Consider the following 26,949-nt stretch of genomic DNA (forward strand, 5'->3'; position numbering starts at 1 on the left):
CTTCCTGTCTCTTCAACAGAAATAGACATTTGTTGTTACCGCGCAAGTGGGATTACCTCCCCACCAGTGTCTAGATATAGTAGGTGCTCAATAAATAGGTGTGGGTTTGCTGTGGCGGAAGAGCGCTGTCCCTTAAGTTTCTGACAGTGAGGGGGAAAAAGGCTGAGCAGGGAAAGGAAGGGAAAGGGGTAAACTGAGCTCGGCGCAGTTGGGAGCGCGAAATAGGGAGGGCTTCCTGGAGGCCAGGAATTTGGAGAGGCCGAGGCTGGGAGAAGAAATATACACGGTGAAGGCGGAGGGGAGGTGGAAGGACGAGCGGCTCCGGGGAAGGGTGAGGTCTAAGCGCAGCCCGGAGCCGAGCGGAGCAGAGGGCGGGTCGTGCGAGGGTGCCTGGGGAAGTTCGTCCCGACCGGCCGCGGGCGGATCGAAGGGAGGGCTGGGCCCGGGGCAGCCCCGGCGGGTCTAGGCCCCCGGCCGGCCCCTGCTCCTCCTCCCGGGAGGGCGGGCGGCGGCTGCGGGGCGGGGCGCGGGCTCGCTTGGCCTCCTGGCGGCGCAGCGGCCCCTCCACTCCGGCCGGGCTCTGCTGGCTGCGGCGGGAGCTGGACGCGGGAGGCTGCGGCGGCGGTGAGTGAGCTCCGGGCGGGAGCGGGGCGGGTGTGCGCCGGGAGCCGGACTCCGGGGTGCTAGGGGCCGCCCAGGGCGGCAGGACCCCAGGGGTTCGGGCTCAGCCAGGTGCGCTGTGCTCAGTCCGGGCGTCCGCTCTCGGTGCCCCGCTTCGCGCGGGTCTTGGGGCTGGAAGGTGCCACCCGGACTCCCGCGCAGCGCCCAGCCGAGGGCAGGCGCAGAACAGATGCGGGCGATCCCTGGGGAACCCGCCTCGCGCCGGGGTGGGAGGGAGGAGGCCCTGCAGGACCTCCCTTTAGTGAAGAGGGGCTCTGTGCCTTCCCACCCCTGCCTGGACCCTCCGGCTCTAGTGACAGCCGGGAGAGACCCACGCGAAGCAGTCCCTATCCTGTCGTACCTAAGTCCTCGGCGTGCTCGGCCAGACCATCCCCTGGAACAAAAAGGGGCGTGTGGCCTCTCTCTTCCCGGATCCTCCCGACCACTGCACCGCCCAGGCAGGTCATCCCCGAGAGCCCCCGCCTCACTTGGAGCACACATTCTGGCTCTCCCCGGGACTTTTCCAAGTTGCATCACTGTTTGGCCTCTAGACAGGTACTTGGCTGTCATGTTGGAGTTAGTTACACAAGATTTTTGAAACTTTGTATATTTGCTTTGTGTGTTCCCCTTCACCCTAAGGCCGCTGCCCTCCCAACTCTGCTTATGCCGCTCAAAACGTTGCTCAAGGCTCGCTGGGAATGCTTTTGTGGGCATTGGTTCTCAAACTTGGCTGCACATCTGTAGAGTCTTAAAAAATAGTGGTGCCTGTGTCCCACTCCCAGAGATCTGGATTCGGCTTCCCTGGGTCGCAGCATGGACAATGGCGTTTTTAAGACGCCCCAGGTGATTCTAATGTGCAGACGAGTTTGAAAACCTCTGCTTTGCGGGTTGCTCCCACCAGCCACTCTTCGGACGGCTAAGGATCAGTCCTGATCTAGAACTCATCTCAGGCCCTCTTTAACTCTTCCTTAATCCACCTCTCCACTTGAAGAACCTGTTGGTTGGTGCATTCCAACTTTAGACAGTAGATGGTGACTTTACTGAAGTTCCCTTTGTTTCTACCTCTCTGTTTACAGTCAATACTGCCAGGGCCCTTTCTGCCAAGGAGGTGGGAGTGTAGGCATTAGAACCAAGGAGTCCTTGTCAGGGTCAAGGTTATAATACAGGGTTGTCCTATTCAGGGAAAACCAAGTGATAATTTGACTTGTCATATTCAGAAATAATTTCAGATTAAAAGCAGAAAAAATGCTTTAGGGTTTGGTCAGCTCTTGGAGACCCTCCTGAGACTCCCCCACATAGATAATGGAGTTGCGTAAATGTGGGGAATTTTCCTTCAAGAAGCCAGCGCTAACAACATCCTTAACGTTTTGTGGTTGATATTTGTGTTAACATATGTGCATTTTTGTAGATTAAACTTATTCTGGAAACATGATGAAGCCCTGCAGACAGAACACAGTGTATAACATGGCACATCTGAGATGACACCTGAGACACCTGTCACATGATCTTAAAAATGATAGAGAAGTAGGACTAAGGAAAATGTAACCATGCTTATAGTGGCTGAATTAGGTCATATATTTTATTAAGAAAATGTGTTTTCACTGTCCTTGTTAGTAATGGGATAGTCTCTGGGATCTTGGTTAATTTACTTTTGTACTCCAAGTATGATGTTTGTATTAGATTTCCACCCTGATGTTGCTACCTGACCACAAATCAGTGGTTTTAAGTTTTTCTTAGGGGGTGGCCCTCTATGTTTTTTTTTTTTTTTTGAGATGGAGTTTTACTCTTGTCACCCAGGCTTGAGTGCAATGGTGCAATCTCGGCTCACAGCAACCTCCGCCTCCCTGGTTCGAGTGATTCTCCTGCCTCAGCCTCCCAAGTAGCTGGGATTACAGGCACCCACTACCATGCCCGGCTACTTTTTTGTATTTTTGGTAGAGACAGGGTTTCATCACGTTGGCCAGGCTGTTCTCAAACTCCTGACCTCAGGTGATCTGCCCACCTCGGCCTCTCAAAGTGCTGGGATTATAGGCATGAGCCACCGTGCCCGGCCTATATTATATTTTTATTAGCAGTGGGATGACATCCTTTCAAGAATGCCTTGCCAAAGTGAAAGACTGTTTATGTTCATTTCTAGCTCCTCATATACGTCCAAAGAACATTCCTTTTGAAAAATACAAACACGACATAATTTTGCCCACTTGGTTTTCTCTCTTTTCTCCAACTTCCACGACCATGCTCTGCTGCTATTACTGTATTCACTTGCTGGAGGTGTGCACCCTGTGGGAGCCGTCTTCATTGTCTTGGCTCTGGCTTGAAATGGAGGTTACGTGGAGCGCATGGTCTTACAGGGTGTCCCTGACCTGCATCATCAGCCTTTGGGGAGCAAGACCGTATGGAAAGTGTTTTCCTACTGTTTTGTGTGTGTGTGTGTGTGTGTGTGTGTCTGTGTGTGAGACCATGACAACAAAATGAAGCCATATTATTAAATGGTTTGTTAACTTGCAAATCTTGTCTCAATTGGGAAAAGAAAAATGCTTATTCGAGGATGCTGTTGAACTCATGGTGTCTGAAAAGTTACACCTGAACAGTGATAGTTACACCGTGAGTATAATAATACACTCGACCTCCCCCCACCTCCCTGCCGAAAAAAAAAGTTTATGTCAATGTGGGCCTAAGCACATTTATTGCAATTTCTCACTTTGGAGTAGCAGCTCTAATATCCTAAAGTAATTAGAATAAAGTAAGCGAAGAAAAATATGAAGAAAGAGTTAGTGAGAGACTTTTCCATTTAGGGAACGGGGATACCGCAGCTAGAAAAGGCCTTTGGTTTGTCTTAAGAATTGACTGCCCTGTTGGCTTCCTTTTTTTCCCCTTGTTTAATTTGCTTGTGCTGGTGGGTGAAGGAGAGTTAAAGAAATTTAATGGCCTCCTAACTCTCTTTCCCCATGAAACCCATTTATCTAAGAGATGCCATTGACCTTTTAAAAATATCCAACTGATTGTATGCTTTTCCTTTCTTTTCGTCTTCTGATCTCGGCCCTAAAGGGCGGTGGCATGACTGGGAGGTTGGCATCAGAACAGGAAAACAAAGTTTAAGGGAAACTGAAAATTGGGTAATTTTCTCTAGATGACCAAGTGCTTACTTTTTTCAGGCATGTGACATTGCTGTTATCAAGAAACAGTTATGACATGAAAACCCTGAAAATGGAAAAGGAAAAAATAAAATAATAAAAAAGGGAACGGGGTAGGGGATGGAAATAGTACCAGGGTTGACTGACCTTTACCGCGGAGGGAAGGCTTACTGTTTTCAGCCCGGTGTCCGAGTTGCAACCCCCTTTACCTTTACTTCTCTCTTCATGTACCCTCCTCCATCCCTCAAGCCAATATCCTTGGGGGAGATAGTGCTTCATCTTAAATTCACACTAAGGTGTCTTTTGTTTGTTTGTTTGGTTTTGGTTTTTGAGATGATTGCTCTGTCACCCAGGCTGGAGTGCAGTGATGTGATCTCGGGCTCACTGCAACCTCCGCCTCTTGGGTTCAAGCAATCCTCCCTGCCTCAGCCTCCTGAGTAACTGGGGTTACAGACATGCGCCACCACACCCGGCTTATTTTTGTATTTTTAGTAGAGATGGGATTTCGCCATGTTGGCCAAGCTGTTCTTGAACTCCTGGCCTCAGGTGATCCGCTTGCCTCAGCCTCCCAAAGTGCTGGGATTACAGGCATGAGCCACTGTGCCCGCCTGGCCAAACACATTTTTATGACGCCCCTATTACTAGCAAAAGCTATGTATTACCCAGAGTTGTTGGTAAACAGGATAAGGTTCCTGCCTTAAGGAGCCTGAGTCAGGTGGGGATGGAAACCGTGGGTTGCAATAAGTTAGGAACTTTTCTAATCAAGAGGAACACAGTAGCCTGTGGGGTACTATGGGGCACCTGGCTAGCTTCGCCTGGGTAGATGCCTCCTCAGTTCATTGGCACAGGAGGCATAAGACATGCTTTACTTGGGTTTACATTAAGGCTTATTCTATTAGGCCCGTACATCAAATGACTGATTTTGGATATGTCTGACTCCAGGAGCGGGAAGGGCGCAGGTATCCATCATGCAAAGGGGAGGTGGGAGGTGGAGGAAGAGAGCAGATTGTGGCAGATGTCTTTTGCTTCTGGAGTCTGCTGAACAGGGGTACTTGGTGTGGGTGGGAAGCTCATGGAGAATGTGGCTGGATTCATTTTTGGCACATTAGTAACTGGTAAAGTAAGCTTAGTAGTGGCTACCTCTGCAACAGAGCTGGAAGGAGAATACAAAGTGCAGTGTGAAAGCCGCAGCTGCACACTTTTTGGAGCAAGTGGTTCGGTTTGTGGTTATGGCTCCTGCCAATGGGCAGACATTGGTTTCTCATCATACCATGGTCGCTTTAGCTCAGGCATCCTTGGGCAGGCTGAAAACTGGACTTCACACTGTTTTTCCCTTGGGTAGGTGGTTTCCAAATAGCTGACCCGTAGGGCTAATAACCTCATGGTTATAGTAGTTACTATTTGTTTATTGACTGTCTTTCAAGTGCCAGGTATCACGCTCAGCACATTTCTTTCATTACTGTAAACCCTTTACATTCCTGAGAGGCAGGTGGCAGTGACCTCATTTTACAGATGAGGAAACTGAGGTCCAAGGAGGATGCTGAATCCTGCAAAGGTGCATAGTACTTGACAGTGGCAAAGTTCTCATGCCTGTAATCGCAGCACTTTGGGAGGCCGAGGCAGGTGGATCCCTTGAGCCCGGGAGGTCAACACCAGCCTGGACAACATGGTGAAATGCTGCCTCTACAAAAAATACAGAACTTAGCCTGGTGTGGTGGTGCGTGCCTGTGGTCCCAGCTACTCTGTATGTTGAGATGGGAGGATGGCTTGAGCCTAGGAGGTTGAGGCTGTAGTGAACCATGATCATGCCACTGCACTCCAGCCTGGGTCACAGAGTGAAACCCTGTCTTAGAAACAAACAACAAAAAGAAAATGGCAGAGTTGAAGTTCGAGAGTACTCTGGTCTGTCTGAATACAAAGCTAAGTTCTCTCTACTGTTTCTTGCTTCTCTAAGCCGAGCTGATTAAGAAATTGTGTTCTCGGCCGGGCGTGGTGTCTCATGCCTGTAATCCCAGCACTTTGGGAGGCCGAGGTGGGCGGATCACGAGGTCAGGAGATCGAGACCATCCTGGCTAACAGGGTGAAACCCCGTCTCTACCGAAAATACAAAAAATTAGCCGGGCGCGGTGGTGGGCGCCTGTAATCCCAGCTACTCAGGAGGCTGAGGCAGGAGAATGGCGTGAACCTGGGAGGTGGAGCTTGCAGTGAGCCGAGATCGTGCCACTGCACTCCAGCCTGGACGACAGAGCGAGACTCCGTCTCAAAAAAAAAAAAAAAAAGAAAGAAATTGTGTTCTTACAACTTCTTTTTAACATCACAGTCTTTACTAGATGAGGTAGAGGAAAATAGTAAATCAGTTCAGACCTAAAGAGAAGGTATTCCACTAAAGACCATTGCAACCTTGTGATCAAAGGGAAATTTTATGGACTGCTGCTTTTCTAGGTGTCTTAAAGAAGAGGGTAGATTAGGCTGTCCAGGAAGGCTCTGAACAGGTCCCACATCCTAGGTTACAGAGACATGATTTCCACCTTTCTTCAAATTCTGCAAACCTCTGAGATTCTGTAGATAATTGGTTGTTGGGCAAGAGATTAAAAACAAAATTCAGTGTTGGGCATTCTAGAGTAAAACGAAGCTGTGCACATCCAATTCCTGTTTATGTGGTACTTGCGACAAAAACAAAACTTGGCTGCATAGTAATTACCTCAAGCTCTTAAAATTACAGGTAGTAAGGGCTTAGAGGCCATATGGAGTTATAATTAGAGATGAGTATAAAACAGGGCTAGTGAATAAATGTTCATTACTACCATGGGCACTAGCTGACTATTTCAACCCAAGAAGGATCAGCTCCAGGGAACATTTCCAGGGAGTTAGTGGAGGGTCGTCATGGAATTAGAGTGTTTGGGATTAGTGCACAGAGCATTTGTTATGAACATGCAATATTTCTGCCAGCCTGGCCAGAGGCCTCTTTGTTTACAGGGCAGAGTTTCTTCCCTGCTGCCCAATCACAGGGATTTCTGCTTTGCTTTGGTAGAGTACGTAATGGTTCAGGTCATTGCTTTGTCGTGTGTTAGGTCTGTATAGCTCCTTGATTGTTAATAATCTTTTCCTGTTACTTATCTCTTTGCTGGAAGATTGAGGTAAGATGACCTCTAGTTTTGGCCTCAAGAATTTTCTTGTTTTTGGCCTCTTCCCTTAGTTTTATATCTTTGTGTTTCATTGCATTCAATACAGGCCCTCTGTTTTCCCTTGCAAATTTATAGTCCACATAGGGAAGAGGAACGACTGTGACCAGGACTATCCAGGAGTCCTGTGATGGGAGTGTTGTTAGTCCTGTTTTCCAAGTGAGGACCCTTCCTCTGTAAGGCTGGGAGTCTGGGGATTCCAATTAGGACTGTCAGATTCTCAACAATGGGGCTCTTTTGACTTGATTACAAAAGAAAAAGAAATGGCCCAGTTTTCAAAGTCATGAAGAAGTTCTAGTATATCCTATGAACTAATATCTATCCTTGAACTTTTTTGTAGCTGATAGTATTAAAAAAAGGTTTGATTCCCCACCTTTTTTGCCTGTGTGGTTTTTATCTTCCTTTCTATAAACAATGACTTACTCAGAATTACACAGCAGCAGCTGAAAAGTTGATTAGCCTCTCCTTGCCCTAATCAAGTGTCAAAACCCTGGACCGTTCACTTAAAGTGGTGATTACTGTGAAAGCTTTAGGTGCTGGAGAGGACCTGATAAAGAATGGAGAGATAAGAGAGAGAAAATAGCTTGCAAAGGGATTGCAGGGCGGAGTTTAACAAACTTAAGATTTTTTTTTTCTTTCTTTTGTTTTTGTTTTTGTTTTTGAGACAGTTTTGCTCATGTTGCCCAGGCTGGAGTGCAGTGGCACGATCTCAGCTCCCCAGGCCTCTGCCTCCTGGGTTCAAACCATTCTCCTGCCTTAGCCTCTTGAGTAGCTGGGACTACAGGCGCCCCCCACCACGCCTGGCTAATTTTTTGTATTTTTAGTTGAGACGAGGTTTCACCGTGTAGCCAGGATGGGCTGCCTCAGCCTCCCAAAGTGCTGCGATTACAGGCGTGAGCCACCCCACCTGACCTTTTTCTTTTTTCGAGATAGTCTCACTCTATTGGCTAGGCTGGACTGCAGTGGTGTGATCACAGCTCACGGCAGCCTCAACCTCCCAGGCTCAGGCTCAAGTGATCCTCCCACCTCAGCCTCCCGAGGAGCTGGGACCACAGAGGCAGGCCACTATGCCTGGCTAATTTTTGTGTATGTGTGTGTGTGTTGTAGAAATGGGGTTTTGCCATGTTGCCCAGGCAGGTCTCTAATTCCTGAACTCAAGCCATCCACCCACCTAGGCCTCCTGAAGTGCTGAGATTATAGGCATGAGCCACCATGCCCAGCCCAAACTTCAGATTTCTTTTACTTGTGAGTTTCAGGTTCGGGGCTTAAATGCCTTTGCTCTGGATGTGGCCAGACTAGCTCAGCCCTAACAGTCTGTGCTGCCTGGGGCCACCTATAAGCTTTGGAGAGTGGGGTGGGGTGGGAGGAGAAGGTAGGGTGAAGGGAGAGGGGAAATAGGGGGTGGGAGATAAGACCCACCAGTTAGCTGATTCTCCAGGCCTGGCTTGCTCATGACATGACTGCTTCTCCCTGCAGGCCTGAGTCCAACTTTCTGGGTGTGAGGCAGCTGGATGGGGTGCAAAAGACGGAGAGAGTTGCCAGACACTTTCCAGGAGACCTGCCCAAGATCAGGAATTCTTATAATAGCAAATCCTCCCAGAGTATTTGCCTCCAGCCCCGTCCTAGAGCTTTTACTATAGCAATTCTATGGGATAGGTATGATCATAAAACCCTTTTACAGGCGAGAGAAACAAGGCCATGGGAAATTGGGTAACTTGTCAAAGTGCTGAAATCTGGGGTTCAAACCCTTGCTGTCCAGCTCTGAGCTCTGCTCACAACTACCATCTCTCTAAACACAGAGGCCTGGATGCTGCACCTGCTCTTCATTCATTCCTTGAACTCACCCACTCATGCATTTCTCCAACAAATTATTGATGGCCTGTATATGCCTTTATGTTAGCAATGAGAACAACATCAGTGCTCTTTGTTTGTGTGTCTGAATTCCCATAAACTTTCTTTTTTTTTCTTCCTTTTCTTTTTTTTTTTCTAACTTCCATAAACTTTCAAACAAACCTTTAAAGACATGAGACCTCTTTACTGACCTTGTATACCTAGTGTCTGGTAGAAAATAGGTGCTCAATAAAGCTTTGTGGAAGGAAGGAAGAAAGACAGTGTTGTGAAACTTGACATCCTTGTATTTCCTCTATCTCTAGCAGCCACAGTGATGTCTAAACAGAAAAACAGACAAACCTTAAGAGTGAGAGTGTGTGGGGAGTGTTTTGCAAAAATAACAGGAGAGAATTGTTGATAAAAGCATGCTGTCTTGTATGCATTTCAAGTTCTCATGGTGAATCATTTTTTGCTTGTTTGCTTAAAGCATTTCTTATTTGAAGGACATCCCTACACCCAGCTTGCAGACTATTGAGTGAGTAAAGGAGGCCCTTCAGACTTCCATGCATTGTTTGGGGCTGCTCTTGTCATCAGGGTCTGCAGAATATATTTTCTTTGCGGTTGAGGGACCAAATACCTGGTAAGATTCAAGCCCACCATCCATTTTCCTGTTTAACATTTAAATACATGAGCCAGTACAAAGTAGTTTCACCTTGGGCTGAGTGAAGTGACTCACGCCTGTAATCCTAGCAGTTTGGGAGTCCGAGGCAGGTGGATCAATTGGGATCAGGGGTTCAAGACCAGCCTAGCCAACATGGTGAAACCCTGTCCCTGCTACAAATATAAAAAATTCGCTGGGCATGGGGACGCATGCCTGTAGTAGGCGGAGATTGCAGTGAACTGAGATCGTGCCACTGTACTCCAGCCTGGGCGACAAAGAAAAAGAAAGTCATTTCATCTCCTGTATTTTCATTCCTTCTTCACACTGTGGGACCAAGAAAGTTCTCACTTACTTGGATTGGAAGCTCTATTTGATGATCACCAGGAGTGATAGCTCTTTGGTTCCTCTTCCATTTCAGGTTCGTTTCCTCATCTGTAAAATAGATGTAATGCCTACTACATAGAGTCAAGCCACATCTCTTTGACATAGTACAGTGGTTCTCAAACAGGGCCCTCCCCCCATCTCCCAACCCGGGGGTACATTTGACAATATCTGGAGACATTCTTGGTAGTTATGACTGGGGTAGTGATGGCTGCTGGTATCTAATGGGCCAAGGCCAGGGATGCTGCTAAATATCCTTCGATTCAAAGGACAGTCCCCCACAAGAATTATCTGGCTTAAAATGTCAGTAGAGCCAAGGCTAAGAAACCCTGGCCAAGTGGAACCTCAAACAATGGTAGCTCTTTTTAACATCTCTGATCTAAGGGAGCTATTGGCCAGGGACAAAGATCCCTCCTTTCTTAAGTAGGGTGGAAAGAATGGAATTTAACGTTTTATTGATGCCTCTGGGTTACCCCACAGGTGCCCCTGAGGTGGGAACACCTCCTTTTCTCTCCATTAAGCATGACTTAACTTCATTTGAAACTTGCTTGCATCGTTTACATCTAAATAGCCATGCTAAAACCAGTGAAACCGCTTAGCCTCTGGGGTGGTTAAACCCATTCCCTGCGGAGGACCTTGGTGGAGTGGGGCCTGCACTGCTACAGACTGTGAGCCTTGCTTTTCTCCCCTGTTAAAGGACAGGTAGGTCATCATGTCACTCTCCCATCTCATCATGTTGCTCTGACTCTGCACGTGTGAAACTAGCTCTTCGCATGCGAATGTGCTAGTGTGATTCCTAAGGTATGCCTTTTGAAGGCGTTTTTCAGGGGATGCAGTTCATAGGTCAAGGACACTAAAAATGATAGGGGTTCAACAGTCAAGGAATATCAGTGTTACCGCCATGGTATGAGGCCCCCCAAGCAGTTCCTGCAGCAGGGTATGTGGTTCGGGAAGCAGTGTGGCCCAGGTGGTTGACAGCATGAGGTCAGCCACTCACAGGCTGCTCTGTGTACAACCTTTGGCTTTTCCCGTGCTTGTTGTGTGACCCTGGGTTAGCTACTGGACCTCGTTGCACCTCAGTTTCCTCACCTGTAAAATGAGGATAATGACAGTGATGACAGTAACACCCAGCTGAAGATGGGTGTGAGGCTTCAGCAACTTGTCCTGTGAGGTGTGCCGTGAAGATGCGAGCTTAACTCAGTAAATGAGTTGCTGTTAGTAAAATAATATTTTATGTTGGCTTGTAGCTTGTGTATTTTTACTCAGATGAAGAGATTGTTCCTGATTTAGGAGCTGAAAAAGATCTTTCTGGTTCTTGGTATTTTGTTTTTGGTGGTAAAATACAGCATAAAATCTCCATTTTAACCAATTTCAAGTGTACAGTGCAGTGGCATTAAGTACATTCACAATGTTGCACAACCATCACCACTATCTAATTCCAAAACTTTTTCATCCCTCTAAATGGAAATCCTGGACCCGTTGAGCAGTCACTCCACGTTCCTCCCTTCCCCCAGCCACTCCCTCTCCACGAGCCCACTCGTCTATTTTCTGTTTCTATGGAACTGCCTAGTCTGGATATTTCGTATAAATGTATTTCATGCAATGGATGGCCTTTTGCATCTGGCTTCTTTCACTTAGCATAATGTTTTCAAGGTGTCATCTGTGTATTGTAACGTGCACCAGCACTTCACCACTTTTTACCTGGTGTCTTTTTTGCAGAGCAACCCAAGCCTCAGTTTCATCAGGCCTGTGGTTCTCTTAAGTCATGCTCTGTTTTCAAGTTTTAAAGTATCTTTCTTCATTGATTTTGATCCTTCTTGGCCAGCCTTATTTTTTCCACTTTTCCCATCCAGTACTTCTGATGACCCTTGAAATGAATATGGAATGAAGCCCTCATGCCAGGTTCTTGGTGCTGGGGAATAGGTCTTTTTAGGTATCTTACTTCTGCGGAAGAATTAGCCGCAGGAGCACACATGGGGGCCCTGAGTGGTGCTTCATTTCCCCATGACTGCGTGACAGGTTTTAAAAACAAGTGTCTGGAAAACACCACCAGGCCCCTTTTATTCATCAGTTTAAAAGCTTCCCACAATGAGAAGTGGCCCTCAATTAAGTCGTTTAATAAAAACCTCCCCCTGTTTTAAAGCTGTTCTTGGGAAGTGTTTACATTTGATGCCACTGCAGGCTTCTAAATGAGGAGCTGTGGAGTGAGTGATCCTTAACCTGTGACTTTAATAATATCCTTTGCTTTAGATTTCCAGGTGGAGGCTTGGGCCAGGTTTGTAGCTTGTCATTGACCCAGACTGGGATCAGAGATGGGGGCTGGGCAGGGGGTGGAGGACATTCTTGGCTATCCTGCCCCCGTCAGCTGCCAGTAGTAGAAGATTCAGCAAGGCTGAAAGCCACATAGAAATGTAAAACCAGCTCCTGAGAGAGAGACTGGACTGGAAGGAGGTGAAGCATTTCCCTACCTGGGAAGGGCAGTTATCCTGCCCCACTTCTGACCTCATCTGCAGTGTTGGGGAAGCTCCAGTGGGCAGAGATTGAAGCATTTAGGAGAGCAACGCCAGGCTCCTGAGATTCTGGGGCCTTAGGACCTGAGAGCTGGAGGAGGCTCTACTTTTTTCTCTGATTCTGGAGAGGTCAATAGGCCCCGAGAAGAGGAAGCAGGCTGCTTTAGCTTCAGGGAAAACTCCAGAGTTGTCGTTAGAGGAGTCCTGGGAAAAGTTAAAATAAAGAAAATTCTGGGGTGGTCTTTGCTTTGTACTGCTTTTCTGAGGACCCTCGTTGTGCTGGATGAGAACAGGAGGGTGAGGGTGAGGGGAGCCCGGAGCCACTGGCATGTGCTGGGGGTTTGTAGAGGCTGCAGAGGTGGGTAGGTAGCAGTCTGGATTCTGGGTCTGGACTGCCCGGGTCTGAATCCTGGCTCCAGGGTGCTATTCTAGGAATTCTTGTGTGTCCAGTGCTCGGAGCAGTGTCTGCAGAGGGAGCTGTCGATGTGTGTGCTCTCATGACTGTACTGACTCTTCAGTTTGGTGAGTTCCTGGTTAGAATCATAGAAATGCTTCCTGTTATCAGAGCTAATCTGCCTCCATACCTGGCAGCCTTGTGTAATCCATGGGACAGGGTGACGCCACTGGACTGTAAAGAAAACATGACTCGCAGATGGAGAAATGATGCTTTTGGCAAATCTATTCAAGTTCTCCGAGGGAGAGAATAAATGTGGGAAGAAGGACAAACCAGTGGATATAGATTTTATTTAGACTTCCAAAAGATTGTTGGAAAGACTTCATGGCAAAGGCTATTAGATGTGGGAGTCTTCCATGACTTTCTGAGAGGAGGTGAATGTAAGAAGGAGTGTGGCTGAAACTTGTCTTTTCCATTGTCCTTTAGAGGAAGAATCTTCACATTTGCAGATGAAATAAAATTCTAAAGGTAAAAAATGAAGACTTTGGAGTCAAACTATAGAGAGTTTTTTTTTTTTTTTTTCTTTTTAAATTTAAATTTTGGGCACTAGGGGATGTCAACTCTCCTTTAAAATAATTCGTGATCAGTGGCTGCATCTGGGCAGCCGGGGTTTGGAACTAGGAATGATGTGTGTGCTGCTTTCTAGCAAAGTTACAAATCACGTGCCTGGGGCATCAGCGTGCTCAGGAAATAAATGAAGATAGTGGAACCAAGGAGTTCATTAAAAATGATTCAGGTTCCCCTCCAGCCTGGGCAACAAGAACAAAACTCCATCTCAAAAAATAAAAAACAAACAAAAAACTTGTAGTTTCCAACTGTCTTTTAAGTGAATAGTATATTTGTAGAAAAAGTAGATTCTGCTATCAACAAATGTAAGAATTCACTTAAATGCACAGATGCTGAATTTCATGCCTTTTGTGTTTTAACCCAGGATAGTAAATGAATGAATGAAATGAGCAGACACTTTTTCAACACAGACCCTTCCCTCTCCCCCAGCAGCGTTTAGGAAGCTTGGAGTTACGCTTGACCAAAAAGACACCTGCAGGAGTTAGTTAACTTTGTGTTTTTCTTTTTACTCAGGGCCCTGTGGGCCTTGCCTGGTGCCTCAGGTATAGGAGTGCTCTGTATGTGTTTGAATGGTAAATGGATTCAGATTGCCTTAACATTAAGTGTAAATATTTTATCATTGTGTGTCATTATGTGCCAGGCAAACTTAGTTATATTTGCTCTTACAATGGTTGTATTGGATTTTGCTGTTTAATGTTTCTGTGTAACAAGCAATCCCAGATCTCAGTTTTTTTGTATTTGTTTTTTTTTTTGAGATGGAGTCTCACTCTGTTGCCCAGGTTGGAGTGCAGTGGTGCCATCTCGGCTCACTGCAACCTCCACCTCCTGGGTCCAAGAGATTCTCCTGCTTCAGCCTCCCGAGGAGCTGGGATTACAGGCACGCGCCACCACATCCAGCTAATTTTTGCATTTTTAGTAGAGATGGGTTTTCGCCATGTGGGCCAGCCTGGTCTCAAACTCCTGACCTCAGGTAATCCACCTTCCTTGAACTCCCAAAGTGCTGGGATTATAGGTGTGAGCCACTGCACCGGGCCCCAGATCTCAGTTCTTTACAACCACAAAGGTTCATTTTCCCTTCACTCAGCTGTCGGTTGGGTGTGGTTTGGTTGAGCCAGGCTGGGCTTGACTTGGCCAAGCCAGACTCCAGGCTTCCATCTGGGTTGAGGTCTATTCTACATGTGTTTTATTCAGCAGCCCAGGCTGCAGGGGCAACAAATAATGCAGGTCCAGCTCGCCTTGGGCAGATTACGGAGGCATAAGAAGGCAAGAAGAAATGCTGGAAGCCTCTTAGAGCTTTGGTGTATAACCGGCCCATTGTCAGTTCTGCCAAGATTCCCTTGGCCAACACAGATTGCATTGTCAAGCCCCACATCAGCCGGGTGAGGAAGTATACCTGGCCCGTTCTAGTAGGAGGTAACTTGAAGCCATATGGCAAAGAAGGTAGATGTATGTGGAGGAGAAAGGCACTGAGAACAATAATTCCATTCACAATGGTAGAGAATGAATAAGACGGAAGAGGGTAGTTTGGGCCAAACTAGCCTTTTGGGAGCTTGCAAGACCTAGGCTGGCTGGGTGAAAAATCGTATGCATTTGGTGCAGGTACCAGCCCAGGCCTTGGCATTTCCTGTACATTAGCTGGCATGCCCTGCCTCTCAGCTGGCTGGATATTGATCATATCCATTCACTGTGATGAGGCTTTTGGGAGTGCTGCCTATCTGTGGGAGGAGCAGAAGGATGGGCCTGATTTTCTTTGGGTCAGCCATCATGACCTGACAGGCTGCCAACTGTGGTGGCAGGAGTGTGACAAGCTGAGAGGGCAAAGAGGACAAAGAAGGAGGCCAGGGGCTTGCCTCAGCCTAAGTCCCACCTTTAATAGTCAGTGACAGGTTAGCATCAGTGCCTTTGTGCACCATGTCCCAGTCTTCATAAGGACCCTGGGCTGTAGCTTCCAGACCCTGCCTTTTACATCCAAAGAAACAGGCTTCAGGAGGTGAGGTGACTTGTCTTCAGCCAAGCAGCTCAAAAGTGGCAGATGGGAGCCAGGCCACTCTGTTCCCAGTCTAGTGCCTATCTTTCCACACCCCGTGGTTATCATAGTCTAACAGAGTCCAGACTGGTGTCCTGTGTTACAGTATATTCTGGCCCTGTGATGACAGAGTCTGCTTTGGAAGAAGCCATGTGAGCCTCGTGCCCATATGGGATGACACAAGCGAAGCAAAATGAATGAAATACTGGCCGAAGATAAGTAGCCTTGCTGTTACTGCTTTGCAATGGACCATTTCTTTCTTTCTTTCTTTTTTTTTTGAGATGGAGTCTCGCTTTGTTGCCCGGACTGGAGTGCAGTGGCGCGATCTCCTCTCCCTGCAAGCTCCGCCTCCTGGGTTTACCCCATTCTCCTGCCTCAGCCTCCCGAGTAGCTGGGACTACAGGCGCCCGCCACCTCCCCGGCTAATTTTCTATATTTTTAGTAGACACGGGGTTTCACCATGTCAGCCAGGATAGTCTGGCTCTCCTGACCTCGTGATCCACCCGCCTCGGCCTCCCAAAGCGCTGGGATTATAGGCGTGAGCCACCGCGCCCGGCCGCAATGGGCCATTTCTTTAATGAAGAGCTGCTAGACTTTGAGGAAGAAAAGGCTCTAGCCACTAGTGAAAATGCACCAGGAATAGATGGGCACCAAAACCTTGTAAAGCCAAGGGTGTGTGGAGACAGACACTCTCACACGTGCTGTGTGCGGGATTATAAATTCACTGGGCTTCTATCTAGAGAGCAGTCTGGCAGTGGGGCTGCTTTTACTTGCAAGCGAACAAAACTCAGTTGAAGGTGGTTTACATAGGACTAAAAAAAGCAAAAGGTGGTTAAAAAGTAGTTTAAGTAAGACATTTTTAAAATGACATTTGTTACCTCATGTAAACAAGTCCAAAGTCTGGGCTGTTGGGGGAGTTAGTTTAAAGACCCAGGCTTATTTCCTCTTTCCTCGCCTGAGTGTTTGATGTTTGCCTTCAAGCTTGTTTCCTCATGATCTCAGTGTGGCTGTTGCTGCTCCACCCATCATATCCTTATTCTAAGTGATGTCCAGAGGCAGGAAAGGAGGAAAGCACAGAAAAGATGCAAATCAGCATGTATTCTGAGATCCCATTTTTTTGTTTGCAAAAATAAAGACTTTCAAAATTTTGTTTTTTTCCCCCACCTAAGACCATTACAATAAAAGTCTTATTTTTTTCAGCACCATAAGATGGTGAAAAAAAGTCTTAATTTTTTATTGCAAATATAAATTTCTGGAACCAAGAGATATGGTTATATCTGGGCTGTGGGATGGTGGTGTGGTTTGGTTTTCATTTCATGAAATTTTGTTTTTCATTTCATGCCCTTCTTGGCTGTTTGAATTTTGTAAATATCACTGTATGTATTACCTTTATAATACAAAAGAAAGTGATAGGCGTTTTCTTAGTGGGGGTGGGAGAAATTAAAGAGAGGAAACCGAGGCCCTAACGGGGCATTATCTGAGACATGGTGTGAGAGGATAGGAGTGCATTTAGCTGTGTGTGATCGGCCTAGAGGGAGGTTGGGGAGGGGGAGAAGTCCAGGAGTGAAAGAAGGTCATTTTAATCTCTTTGGGTACCTGGCACAGTGTCTTCTACCTAGTAGAGACAAATACACATTTGAAGAATGAATGAATGTTTAGGTCAAGACCTAACACAAGTTTATGAGGTGCTGAAACCCAACCAAGCAGCTCGAGTCAGCAAGAGAGTCCATTCTGCTGGAAATTTATCTTGCAGAGAAATATGGCTGTCATTTCCTACTTTTTCCTTGAGCTCCCAGAATCTAATTCATTGCTAAGGAATCAGTGTCAGTATGAGACTTTCTATTCATCATCTGTCTCCTACTGAAGCCTACTGTCCCAGGTTCTGGATAATAAAGCTGTGTAAGGTTTTTACAACTGAGGGTAGAGCAAAGGCAAGAAACCACCATCTCACGTTAACTGTGTTAATAGTGAGTGGCTTCAATGGAGTCTAGATGTTTAAAGTCTACTAAGTATAGAATGAACAGTTATTTTTTTAAAGCAGAAATAAAGTTCTTTGATACCCTGGACTAATACATAAAAAATTGTTATCTTAGTGATGTGACTTTGATAACAGCAATAAGCCACAGATGACAGTTGTGAGATAGGGATTTTCAACCTGATTGGCCAGTATTGGTGAATCAGGAATATAGAATATGTAGAAGAGTGCGAATATGCCTGTTGGTGAGATGAAAGAATTGTATGTAGTGGTATTTTCAAGTATAATTCTCTTCCATATAGAAAAATAAAATGGGCCTTTTTAATGGCAAAGGTGGAAGGAGGGGATGTAGACTGCTACCCTTACATTGTGCCATATTCTTCTTAATTCCCTTGCTCCAGGGTTCTAAGTTTGATTGTCATAAATCAAAAGAAAGAATGTTGTAACTGACATTTCTATTGAGTTACTTTTAACTTTTATACCCTTGGGTTTTAGCATTTAGACCTTCTGCAATGGCCACCGGATACCCACTTTATTCAGACAATGATAGTATCGTTGAGCTATGGTAAGATCATTTCCTTTGGAACAAAATGAAAAGCTTTCAGTGTTCACAATTGGAGGAAAATGTAAAAGCTTAGTAGGCCTTCTCTGCTACAGGGTGAAGTCTGTGAGCATCATCCACTTTGCTCCTCTAATGTGCAGTGGAATGATTCCAGTGTGCTTTTGAAATACAAAAAACAAGTGTACCTTTTCAGTGTGTGTGTGTGTGTGTGTGTGTGTATATGCGTGTGTGTGTTTAATGGGTTCTTCGATATACTTGGAAGAAAAGTAATATTTAACTAATCTTTTTAAAAAAGTAATAGAAAAGTAATATTTAAAGAAAAGTAATATTTAACTTATCATTTTTCTGGGATCATTTTGGGATTCAAAGAACCTGAGATCATTGGTACATTATGTTCCAGAGCAGACCTTGAGAGAAATCTTGAGAGACAGAGAAAAAACAGAGAGAGACAGAAAGCGCATGTGTTTCTGTGTGTGCGTAAATATTACTACAAAGACCAAATGTCATGCTCACTTCACATGATCTTAGTATATAACCTCCTCTGGTTTTCAGATAGTCTATATTACATCTGCAGTTTTTTTTTTTTTTTTTTTTTTTTTTTTTTGAGACAGAGTCTCGCTCTGTGGCCCAGGCTGGAGTGCAGTGGCGCGATCTCGGCTCACTGCAAGCTCCGCCTCCCGGGTTTACGCCATTCTCCTGCCTCAGCCTCCCGAGTAGCTGAGACTACAGGCACCCGCCACCTCGCCCGGCTAGTTTTTTGTATTTTTAGTAGAGACGGGGTTTCACCGTGTTAGCCAGGATGGTCTTGATCTCCTGACCTCGTGATCCGCCCGCCTCGGCCTCCCAAAGTGCTGGGATTACAGGAGTCAGCCACCGCGCCCGGCCACATCTGCAGTTTTTGTGACTAAGTTGTATAATTTTACATGAATTCTGCATCTGCATCAGAAAGTTTAATAAAAATTAATGATACTAATACTTCTATGTCACTCAACAGTGCCTGATACTGTTCTAAGTACTTAACATGTATTAACTTTTTTGTTTGTTTTAAAAAAGCCAAAGCCTCTTGTCACTCTATCACCCAGGCTGGAGTGCAGTGGCACGATCATGGTTCACTGCAGCCTCAACCTCTTAGGCTCAAGCCATCCTCCCATCTTAACATACAGAGTAGCTGGTACCACAGGCCTATGCCGCCACATGAGGCTAATTTTTTTTTTTTTTTTTTTTTTTTTAAGACAGTGTTTCCCTCTCGTTGCCCAGGCTGGAGTGCAATGGCACGATCTCGGTTCACCGCAACCTCCACCTCCTGGGTTAAAATGATTCTCTTGCCTCAGCCTCCTGAGTAGCTGGGATTACAGGCACGTGCCACCACACCCAGCTAATTTTTTGTATTTTTAGTAGAGATGGGGTTTCTCCATGTTGGCCAGGCTGGTCTCGAACTCCCGACCTCAGGTGATCCATCACCTCGGCCTCCCAGAGTGCTGGGATTACAGGTGTGAGCCACTGCGCCCAGCTCATTTGGTTCTTAAAATAACGCTATCGATTCCATTTTTACCAAGGAACTGAGATACAGAGAGATTTAGTAACTTGCCCAAGGTGACTTAACTAGTAAATGGTGGGGGTAGGTTCAAAACCAGGCAGTTTGTGTTTTCTTATTTGAAGCCGCAATTCATGAGAATTGAGCCCATTCTCAAATGTACAGGTTAGTCTTGTAAATTGGAGACTATTGTATCAGTGTTACAAATGACCTATTATAATTTCCCATCCAAGTACTAACCAGATCTGACTCTGCTTAGTGTCCACAGTCAGGTGCATTCCGTGTGGTGTGACTGGAGAAGATCTTACATGATCTGAGCCCCTTGCTTCATGAGCAAAATTTTCAGTCACTACACAGTAAGCATGTACTTAAACAATTATTTGGCCAGGCGCAGTGGCTCACACCTGTAATCCCAGTACTTTTGGAGGCTGAGGTGGGCAGATCACTGAAGACCAGCCTGGCGAATATGGTAAAACCCTGTCTCTACTAAAAAATACAAAAATTAGCTGGGTGTGGTGGTGTGTGCCTGTAATCCCAGCTACTTGGGAGGTTGAAGTAGGAGAATTGCTTGAACCCGGGAGGTGGAGGTTGTGGTGAGCCGAGATCATGCCACTGCACTCCATCCTGGGTGACAGAGTGAGACTCTGTCTCAAAAAAAAAAAAAAAAAAACCAAAAAAACCCAATTATTTTAATTATAATTCTGAACTGCATTAAAAGATAGTAAATTTAGCTAGTCAACATGAATAATTTTAACAGAGTGTTAGTTGTCTCTTCTGTTTCCTTAGGGAAGAAAGATAAGTTCCTTCAGTTCCCAAATGAGTCCTCAATTCAACATGAGTGATTTCACCAGAATAAAATCTTCCTGTTTCTGCAAAAAGCAGCTTATGCTTTCTGAAGCTAAATAATCCCAATGTGTGACTCCTGCCAGTTTCTTTCCTTTGAAACCTCAGCAGCAGCGTAACTAGTGATTCACCCTTCTTGAAATGAATGTTGTGATTCGTGTTATGCACAGATGGCTACTGAATGCCCAGGTCACAGCCTTTGCGTCTGGCCTTGACTCGTTAATAAGAACAGGAGCTGGGCGAGGTGTATTGCACAGTGATTAAGGGCTTAAAGCTAAGAGCAGTGCCTGGCACCAAGTAAGGCATCAGTAGAACTTTGCTGCTGCTCTTTTTGCTGTTGTATATTGGGCTCTACCCTGTGCTGGGCATTATGTTAAGCACTCTATGTGCATTGCCTAATTTAATTCTCATCATGTTCCCATCAAGTAGGGGATGGTTTTGTTTTTATCCTCATTTTCAACTGTAGAAACTGAAGCTTAAGGTTAAGATATTTGCCCAGGACCATGCAGTTGCTAAGTGGTTAGCACTATGGTACAAACTGAGTTAAACATTTTTTTTTAAAGTAAAAAGTTCATAAATTTTAATGCAAAGAATCTTCTAGAAGTTTTCTTTTTGTTGTTATTTTTGTTGTTATTTTTCAACAAAGTTGCCTACTATTCTGTTTCTATCACCACAGATAAGCTTTGGCTGTTCTTGAACTTCATAAAAACAGAATCATATTCATACAGTATGTACTCTTTGTATTTGGCTTGTTTTACTTAGTATTATGTTTGTGAAATTCATCCATTGATGTGAAATACATGAATTTGCATGTAGCAATAATTTGTTTTTTCTCCTTGCTAAATATATTGCTACATTTCTTATTGTATAGTTTAATGTACAAATATGCCTCAGTAATTGGTCTCAAAAAAAAGCTGCATACATATACAAAGCATATATAAGAATGAACAGAGAGTAATTCTACTGTTGATGGACTTTGGTTATTTTTGGTTCTTGGCTGTTATTAATTGTTCTCTCTCTCTCTCTCTTTTTTTGAAACAAAGTCTCCTCTATTGCCCAGGCTTGAGTGCAGTGGTGCAATCTCAGCTCACTAAAACTTCCGCCTCCCGGGTTCAGGCGATTCTTCTGCCTCAGCCTCCCAAGTAGCTGGGGCTACAGGTGCACAGCACCATGCCTGGCTAATTTTTTATTTTTAATTGAGACAGGGTTTCGCCATGTTGACCAGGCTGGTCTTGAACTCCTACCTCTAGTGATCTGCCTCCCTTGCCCTCCCAAAGTGCTGGGATTATAGGTGTGAGCCGCCATATGCCTAATTGTGTTCGTTCTTGTACATGCTTTGTATATGTATGTGACTCCTAGAGTATATTTCTAGGTCAGCACTGCTGGGTCTTAATAGGTGTGGAGCTGTGTTCTATACTGTGAAACTGTTTTCTACACTCTCACCTAGCAGAGGGTTCCAGTGGCTCTGGTGTCAACACTGTATTGCCTATCATCTTCATTTCCATCATTCTGGTGGGTGTGTGGTAGAATTGCACTGTATCAAACTTGATATGGATTCTGATTCCATTGCCTATGGACTTACCCTGGTAATAACAATTTTAACAATTATAGTGCTCTAGCTATCTGGAAGGTGTGGTGCCGATACGTAATAACGAATATAACTTGATTTCTGCCCTCTAGGAGTTTATAGTCCAGGAGAAGAGAAAGACTCAGAAATCATATAATCATAGTCCAATGTAGAATCCATGCATAGGGCACTGTTGGAGCACTGGGAGAGATTACATCAATCTGTGAGTTCAGGGCATGGTTCCCTAAAGTCTTGCAGAAAGAAGTCAGTCTTCTGGGACATGGCTTCTTCGGGAAGGTGACATTTAACCTGAGGCTAGGGGGGATGAAAATATAGGCATGGGAAGAGGAATGGATCAGAAGCCCATGTAGCCACAGGGAGGAAGTGAACAGGTGATGGTAGACTGAGGTCAAAGAGCCCTGTAGTCCGTGGTCTCTGTAAACCATTGCTGGCCTTGAAGCAGAGAGCCAATATTGCTATAAAGCTATCAAAAGTGTTCTCTGCCTGGCTGCACTAACCATTAGTCCACCTGGGTGGAGACAGCCATATTCTTACGAATTCTAGGAACACAAGGGAGGAGCTATCACCATGCCTTTGAGTGTGGCCTACTTCGGGGGAGAGAGAAAACATGGCTGGAGCTCCTTCCTGTAACAGGGTCAAGGAACCCATGGTTCTTCACCTGGAGAAGAGGAAGGGAAGCAGAGACTGCCCAGCTAGCAGTAGGAGAGGAAGTCTGTACCCTTCTCCCTATCATATGGTTTCTTTGGTATTTACATTTCTGCCATTCAAATGTGTCATTTGAACACATCTTCATTGGATTAGCAAGAAAATGAGAGAATGCATTGATGGCTGTGACCTACTTGTTAAACTTTTCTCAAAAGGTTGCACATTACTGCTATTCTATAAAGTAATAAATTATTCTTGCTATGATTTAAAAGTGTATATGTTTACATGCACATTGTTTTGAGAGAATATTTTATCATGATATTTCTGAATCATGAAATGTGGAAATGTTAGAGCTGGGATGGGCTGTCAGGATGAGTGAGCCCAGTCCCGCCTTTTTATAGGTAAGGAAACAGGCACCAGGCATGTTGAAAGACTTGCTTAGGTCAAGTAGTGAGTGTGTGGCAGAGCTGAGTGTAGGAACGGGCTGTACACCAACTCATAGCTTTCAAGACACAATGATTAGGCCTTGATATAAGCAAAGCCCAGAGCGATGAGAAGAGAAGTGGGGTTTCCAAAGACGATCTGGGGACTGATTTACATTGATCTTCACAAGAAGATCAAAGGTTAGTGTTGTGGATCATGTCTCCTTGGAGAGCTGTGAGAAGTGCCCAGAGGGGTAGAGGAGGTAGGAAGATAGAAGGTGGGCTTTTTAGGGAAGGCCTTTTTGGGAAGGTGATATTGAACCTGAGACTGGGGTGAAGAAAACATAGGCATGTGAGGAGGAACAGACCAGAAGCCCGTGTACCTGCAGGGGGAAGTGAACAGGTGATGGTAGGCTGAGGTCAAAAAGCCCTGGAGTCTGTGGCATTTGTAAACCATTGCTGGCCTTGAAGCAGAGAGCCAGTGTTGCTATGAAGCAGTCAAAACGGTTCTCCTCCACCATCAACCTGTGACCCACAGGGGACCTGCAGGCCTTTGTGGAGGCTGCCTCCATTTGGCGGAGTGGCAGTGTTGGAGAAAATGGTATTACTGACTCCTGAATTAGGATGCTCCCGATCCTAACTCTCTCAGTATCTCATCTTGCAAATTACTAAGACAGGGTCCTTAAGATGTCTTATTTATTTTTTGATGTACATTTTATACATTAATTTTTATAGTGCTTCATAAGCTAACTTTTAAATTGTAAAAGTAATAGAATCACTTTACAGAAACCAGAAAAAGGAGAAAGCCCCCCCACGATAATTTTATTATTTAATTTTTTCCCATAGTTTAAATTGTGGGGTATAGATTATTTTATGTTATTCCCGTGTCCTTTGACATGTCACGAGCCTTTTTTTCTTGATTATGTAGTCTTCTATTTTATTATTTGTAGAATATGAAGCGGAACACCTTGTACTACTTAAATTTCTTTCTCTCTTTTTCTTTTTCTTTTTTTTTTTTTTGAGATGGAGTCTTGCTCTGTCACCCAGGCTGGAGTACAATGGTGTGGTCTCGGCTCACTGCAATCTCTGCCTCCTGGGTTCAAGCCATTTTCCTGTCTCAGCCTCCCGAATAGCTGGGATTACAGGTGCATGCCACCATGCCTGGCTAATTTTTGTATTTTTAGTAGAGACGGGGTTTCACCATGTTGATCAGGCTGGTCTTGAACTCCTGACCTCAAGATCTGCCTGCCTCGGACTCCCAAAATGCGGGGATTACAGGAGTGAGCCACCGCACCTAGCACCATTTAAATTTCAATTTTTTTTTAACTTTTAATTGTAATGATTAAAAAAAAATGCTTATTGTAAAGCATTTGGAAAATACAGAAAAGTGTAAGATGAAAATTAAAAACTTTTCAGTTCTATCATGAAGATAAACACATGTTAATATTTGGGTATATTTTTCCTCTTTCCCCTCCGCTTTTATTTACATATATATATATGCTTTTCTTTCCTTTTTTGTTCTTTGAATGCAAATTGGGGTTGTTTCCTGCAAGCAAGTTACTGTTAATGGGGATTTTGGATGGCCATATAATGAAATAGGAAAACGATGAATGGAAGCCCAGGAAGAAAGACTAAGTGGTATTATCGGTTTGTATCATATCGCCATTTTCCTGTTCTATTTGGAGGAAGAGGGAAAGGGGAAAGGAAGCCAGCCCTTATTGTGTGCCTGCCACGCACCTGGTCCTGCAGTGCTGGGAAGTACTGTGTGCTCCGGCTCCCAGAGAAGCAAACGCTGGCACCGTGGGAAAGTGGGACCCTCGTGGCAGCGTGTTGTTAGAAAAACCAGTCTTTCAAACATAATAACTGATCATGTTGGAAAACCAGGCTGGAGTCATGGTGTAAACTGAGTTTACTCAAACTGGCAGGTTGTTGGGAAGGTACACATACCTCTATTGTTTTAACCCACTTGAAGATTAACATGTGGGAACAGCATTTTGAATAGAGAACACAGTACTTTATCATTTGGTGCAGAGGCCTTGTATTTTTAACAAAAATTGCCCCAAAGTTTCCTCTAAATACATTAAATCCGTGTTTTTGTTGTTTAACCATGAATATTTTAAAAAAATTTATTATTTTGAAAATCTACGCCCTTTAAATTTTATTTTTGCTCTCATAAATTCTTCTTTCCTTTTATTTTTAGTTGGCACATAATTGTACATACTTATGGGATAACAAAGTGATATTTTGATACATGTATGCAGTGTGTGATGATCATTAATAGAGGATTGGCTAAATTATGATATATATAAAGCGCTCAGAGGGGTGGAAGAAGTAGTAAGATAGAAGGTGGGCTTTTTAGGGAAGTCCTTTAGGGTAATTAATATATTCATCACCTCAAACATTTGTCAGTGCTTTGCATTGTGAACATTTGAAATTCTATCTTCTAGCTATTTGAAAATGTGCAATAAATTATTAACTTATTTCTCCTATCTAGCTGTAACTTTGTATCTGTTCACCAACTTCTTTCTATCCTCCCCTCTTCCCTACCTTTCCTAGCCTCTAATAACTATGATTCCACTACTTCTTTAATATTTAATTTAATCCCCAAATTCTTTTTTTTTTTTTTTTGAGACGGAGTCTCGCTCTGTCGCCCAGGCTGGAGTGCAGTGGCGGGATCTCAGCTCACTGCAAGCTCCGCCTCCCGGGTTTATGCCGTTCTCCTGCCTCAGCCTCCCCAGTAGCTGGGACTACAGGCGTCTGCCACCTCGCCAGGCTGGATTTTTTGTATTTTTTAGGAGAGACGGGGTTTCACCGTGTTAGCCAGGATGGTCTTGATCTCCTGACCTCGTGATCCGCCCGTCTCGGCCTCCCAAAGTGCTGGGATTACAGGCTTGAGCCACCGCGCCCGGCCTTAATCCCCAAATTCTAACTGTAGTCCATATTTGAATACTCTGTATTATTGGTCATAATTTTGGTTGATTAGTTTTTGAAAAGTGGAATCTTGTTTTTTGAAGCCATGCTTAATCACCTGAAGACCAAGGTCATCTATAGTTTTTTTTGTTTTTTTTTTTTTCTAGCAAAATTCTGTATGGAGAAAATAGGAAAAAAAAAAGAACACAAGAAAGACACAAGAAATGGACAGTGTTACAATTCTGATTTTACATCTTCATGACAATGAGTAAAGATCTCTGAATTTTGTCTTCAGAGCAGGAGTATCCATACTCTGTCCATTGAGGATTGCAGGCCGAGTGCAGGGGCTCATGCCTGTAATCCTAGCACTTTGGGAGGGGAGCCTCCAGCACTGAGGCTGGAGGATTGCTTGAGTCCAGGAGTTTGAGACCAGCCTGGGCAACATGGTGAGACCCCATCTGTATGAAAACTTAGACCCTAAATAAAACTCACTATTTTCATTCTTATTAATCTTGTTTGTTACTTGGAGATATCCTTAGAGGCTCTAGGTGTGTAAGTCTTCTTGTTCCTATACTGTATAGCTGTAGAAATTGCCGTATTTCTAATGCCTTTTTTTTTTTTTTTATGGGGTCTCACTCTGTCACCAAAGCGGGAGTTCAGTGGCATAATCATAGCTAACTGCAGCTTCAAACTCCTGGGCTCAAGCGATCTTCCTACCTCAGCCCCTCGAGTAGTTGGGAGTACGGGTGTGCACCATCATGCCTAGCCAAGTTTTAAATTTTTTGTTTGTAGAGATGGGGGTCTTGCTATAATTGGCCAGGCTGGTCTTGAACTCCTGACCTCAGGCCCGTCTCAGCCTCTCAAAGTGCTGGGATTATAGGCGTGAGCCATTGCACCCAGCCTCTTCTCATTCTTATGACTGCGTTTTGTGGTTCTTTTGTGACTTTCTGCAACTGATACTGTTAGTAGCTCATGCTTTTGTTGCTTCTACTTGGCTTTGGACTAAGGATTGTAACTTCCATCTGTGTTAAGTTGTGTATGAAGGAAGCTGAGTTTGAATTGTGT

At 44.9% G+C, this 26,949-nt stretch overlaps 1 protein-coding gene across 3 annotated transcripts in view; it reads left to right on the forward strand.

The window, feature by feature from the left end:
* Window positions 1-565: 565 nt before the first annotated feature.
* The window catches only part of CGNL1 (cingulin like 1), a 177,780-nt gene continuing 151,396 nt past the window's right edge, over window positions 566-26,949 (forward strand). For all 3 annotated transcript variants that reach the window (XM_030931447.1, XM_010374266.2, XM_030931449.1), the window contains exon 1: window positions 566-624. The gene's annotated coding sequence lies outside the window, so the exon portion shown is untranslated. The remainder of the gene's footprint in view (window positions 625-26,949) is intronic.

Source organism: Rhinopithecus roxellana, chromosome 5, assembly GCF_007565055.1.
Source record: "Rhinopithecus roxellana isolate Shanxi Qingling chromosome 5, ASM756505v1, whole genome shotgun sequence".
NCBI classification, from domain to species: Eukaryota; Metazoa; Chordata; class Mammalia; order Primates; family Cercopithecidae; genus Rhinopithecus; species Rhinopithecus roxellana.